Here is a 4,451-nt window from a genome sequence, read left to right on the forward strand (position 1 = left end):
TATATATATATATATATATAATGTATTCCCATTAGAATTGTACGTCCATTTCTAAAATTTTAAGTCCACTTCTTTAAAAATAATAGTTATTTCTACTTAAATATATTCAATCAAGTGCTTGTGATGTAAAAAGATTACCTTAACAACCTATTTTTCATTTTTTTCCCAATTGAAAGTTCACACTATTATTCAAAATATTTGTATGTAATTTCAAAAGAATAATACCATAACCCTTTTGGTATTGTTTGGAATAGTCTGTGCAAACCTCCTCAATAACTTCTATGCTTTGTAGAAATTAAATTCTTCCATGAAAAAGTCCCAGAGAACTCTTTTGCACATGAGTGTTTATATTGAAAAGCCACCCAGACTGTAACAGAGATAAATGTACTTACAGGTTGAAATATACATCTTTAAATAACACCTTTAAAATTTCATTTGTAATCGCTAGGAAGTATAAATTGAACTTTTGCAGTGGCATGATTTTTTCCCCTTGGTTTCTACTATGTGGGGACCTTGTGCTTTTATAAAATGTTTTTAGAGTGGCCCATGATTGATTACAGCATGTAACTTTGCTTAAATAGGGCACATGGTCACTGACTCCTAAATATAAATCAAAATCATATTCATGTATAAGAAATTCATGTAAAGTATGCATGCAGACTGCTAATAGGGTCTGTTAAAATATATGAAAGAAGTCAATACATGCTATTGAAATGATAAATGTAAAAGAATTCAAAAGTTAGAGCATGTGAGAGCTTGGAATATTTGATTAGATGACATGATTCTTCTTGTAAGGCACTTTTTTTCTCAGACGTTGGTCTCTCAGGTACAGAGGGACTCAAAATAACACTCAATATACTTTAGTCCCCACACATAGAAGACTTGCTTCAGTTTCTGTAGAGTTCCATAGCAATGAAAAAGTGTTTCTTGATTCCCAGAGAGATTCTGAACATTTTGGGGGCTTAAATCTTCATGAACTCGATAGAATGATGCATTGTATACACAACAGATATATATGATTTTAACATCAGTTAATTTTTGTAGCATGTCTTGTCACTTTAAAAATGTTTAAAGAATTACTTGACATTTTTTATCTTCTATTAATTGAGATTTTTAAGAAAAGTTTACAGAAATGTTGGATTTTCTTTTCTTCATGGTTGCACATTTTCTCCCTAGACTCCTCCAGTTCACTTTCAAGAAAAAGAAAATCATTCATTGTTGCATAATTTTCTCCCTTTCCCCCATCCCTCCTCCAGTTCACTTTGCTATATGGCTCTTATTCTGAACTATTGTTGTAAAAATAATGCCTAATAACATATTTCTTTGTAACAGTTATTTTCTTCATCTGTTTCAATGCACTGTTTATTATTTATTCCCTCTTTTCTTAGTTTCTCCCAACTCCCATGTCAGTCCTCTTTTATAACAGTATTTGTCCTTCTGTGACTGAGATTCAGCGTGATGTCCTGCAAGATCACCCGTATTGTGTAATATTTTATGAACTCCTTGTTTTTCAGTGGTGCAAAGTATTCCAGTATGTGAATATATAATAGTTTTCCTAACCATTCATTGTTGATGGGCACCTGGGTTGCTTCCATTTCTTTGCTATTAGTGAATAACACAGCAATAAACATGAGTGTTCATATTTCCTTAGAATATATTCCTAGCAGTGGAGTTTCTGAGTCAAATAGTATTTTTATTTCCAATTTTCAGAGAAAGTGACAGACTGACTTCCATAGTGATTATGCCATTTTACATTCTTACCAGCCATGAATAAGTTCTCCAAACTCTCTACAACCTCAGCAGCATTTGTTGTTTGCTGTTCTGTTGAACTTTGATATTGTTACTGGGATGGGAGAGTATCTCATGGTTGTTTTGATTTACATCTCTCTGATAATTAGGGATTTTAACATTTCTTCATGTGCCTGTTTGCCATCTGAATGACCTATTTGGTGAAGTGCCTAATTATATCCTTTGCCCATTTTGTGATTGGATTGTTTACATTTTTCTTGTTAAGGTTTTAGAGAATTCCATGAATTTTAGATATAAGTCCCTTATCAGATATGTTAAATATTTCTCCCCCGTCTGTGGGTTTCTTTCTTACCCTGTCGGAGGAGTGTTTTGATGTACATAGGGAGCTGATTCTGAGAAGGTCCCATTTGTCTCTTTTATTCTCTCCTGGTTGTGAGTTTTTCATTATGCCTGGAAGATTATGGTTCATGCTGTGGATTAGGGCTTCTAGAGTTCTTCCTAGCTCTTCTTCCTAAAATTCTCTCTGATGAATTTTACAGTCTTGGGTCTTATTTTTAGGTCCCTAATCCACCTTGAATCAGGTTTGTCTGTTTATTTGTTTGTTTTTTTATAAAGTGTAAGTTGTGGATCTTGTTTAAGTTTTATCCAGATGGTTTTCCAATGATGCCAGCATCATTTGTTACAGAGACTGTCCTTTCCCCACTAACTGATCCCACCTAGTTGTCAAAGATCAGTTGACAATAGATGGATGACTTAGCTGATTTAAGAGTTCTCAGTTATATTCCATGGATCTATGTGTCTGTCACTGTACCAGTACATGCTGTCTTGACCACCACACCGTTTAGGAGGATTTTAGATCAAGGAATGTGATGCTGCCTATATTGTTTTTCTTTTTCAGGAATGTTTTACTTATTTGGAATCTCTTTCCATTCCTAATAAAGTTGGAAATTACTTTTTCTTTCATTGAATAATGGAATTAGTATCTGTATTGAGATTGCATTGAACTTGTAGATTGCCTTTGGTAGCATTGTCATTTTCATAATATTGAGTCTTTCTATCCATAAGCATTCCTCTAATGTACTGAAGAGCAATGGTGTATCTCTGGAGACTTAGGTGCGTCTGATAGAGGCCATGGACTTTGCAATCACTTGCTATGCATCAGAGAGTTGGACAATGACTAGGGAGGATAGAAGGAGAATTGATGCCTTTGAGCTGTGGTGCTAGAGAAGAGTATTGAGGGTACCATGGACTGCTAAGAAAACAAACAGATTCATCCTGGAGAGGGTTAAACCAGGCTGCTCCTTGGAGGCAAGGATTTTGAGGCTTCATCTGACATCCTTGAGCCATGTTGTAAGGAGAGACCGGTCCTTGGAGAAGGACATCATGCTTGGGAGGGTGGACGGCAGACGCAGGAGGGGAAGGCCCTCTATAAGGTGGATTGATTCGGTGACTGGGGTAATCGGGATGAGTGTGTCAGAAACAATGAGATTGTCACAGGACAGAACAGAGTTTAGGGATGTTGTACATAGGGTCGCGATGAGTTGCAAGCTACCCAACAGCATATAACAACAGCAATAACATCCATAAACATAGTATATTTTTCTATTTCTCCAAATCTCTGTTTCTTTTTTTCTTAAACATTTTTTTTTATTTTATACTAGTTTAATTCAAGTTTATATACATTATTTTTCACAGTGGAACTTTCCAATTTCAACCCATTTGGTGAGGGTATTCCTCTCTTACATTGCCCTTCACATTTTCAGGCATAATGTCTTTTTCCAAGGATTGACCCTTCCTAACAATATGCCCAAAGTATATGAGATGTAGTTTCACCATTCTTGCCTTAAAAGGGCACCCTGATGTCATTTTCTTCAAGACAGACATATTTGTTCCCTTTACAGTTCATAAGATAGTCAGTATCCTTCTCCAACACCACAAATCAAAGACATTTCTCTCATTTCTTGAAGAATAAACACTTTGACTTGCTCTCTCTTATAACCTCAGCTACCAGGGAAAAAGAACCCAAATAATACTAGGTTTTCACTTAATAATGAAATTGATATTCAATAATACATTGATACTGCATAAATTACTGATAAGTACAAAGGCCAGGCCAACCAATATGGTAGAATATGAAACATTTGAGGAAGGCATATTTAAAATAAAGAAGTATTTACAAGAGCATCTGGAAAGCTAACTTTAACAACTGAAATTATTAATTGAAAACTTAATCAGATATTTGATGCTCATATTGCAGAATAATCACTATATCAGAAGCATCAAAGGTGGAATAAAAGCAAGGATTTAGTTATAGCTAGATATACAGGTGTATAGGTATATATAGATTAGATAGATGATAGCTAGATTGCTAGACAGCTGGACAGCTAGACAGACAGAGGCCGACAGAGAGAGAGAGACAGAGAGAGAGAGAGAGTGCGAGAGCTCATCTGTTAGCTGTTTATGGAGATGAATGTGAAAAAAGAAAATGTCAATAGCAGTAGAAGGCATTGATTAAGTGATTTTGAAAAAATATATGCTGAGAGAAGGGAGAAGAAAAGGGGAGTTGTTTGGAGCTCTGGTACAGAGGTTGATACTGGTTGTTTTGTTGTTGTTGTTATGTGCCGTCGAGTCGCCTGCGACTCATAGCGACCCTATGTACAACAGCCCTAAACTCCGCTCTGTCCTGTCCCAATCGCACTGTC

This window comes from Elephantulus edwardii, unplaced genomic scaffold, assembly GCF_000299155.1.
Source record: "Elephantulus edwardii isolate Elephantulus edwardi_28Jun2011 unplaced genomic scaffold, EleEdw1.0 scaffold00110, whole genome shotgun sequence".
Lineage (NCBI taxonomy): Eukaryota > Metazoa > Chordata > Mammalia > Macroscelidea > Macroscelididae > Elephantulus > Elephantulus edwardii.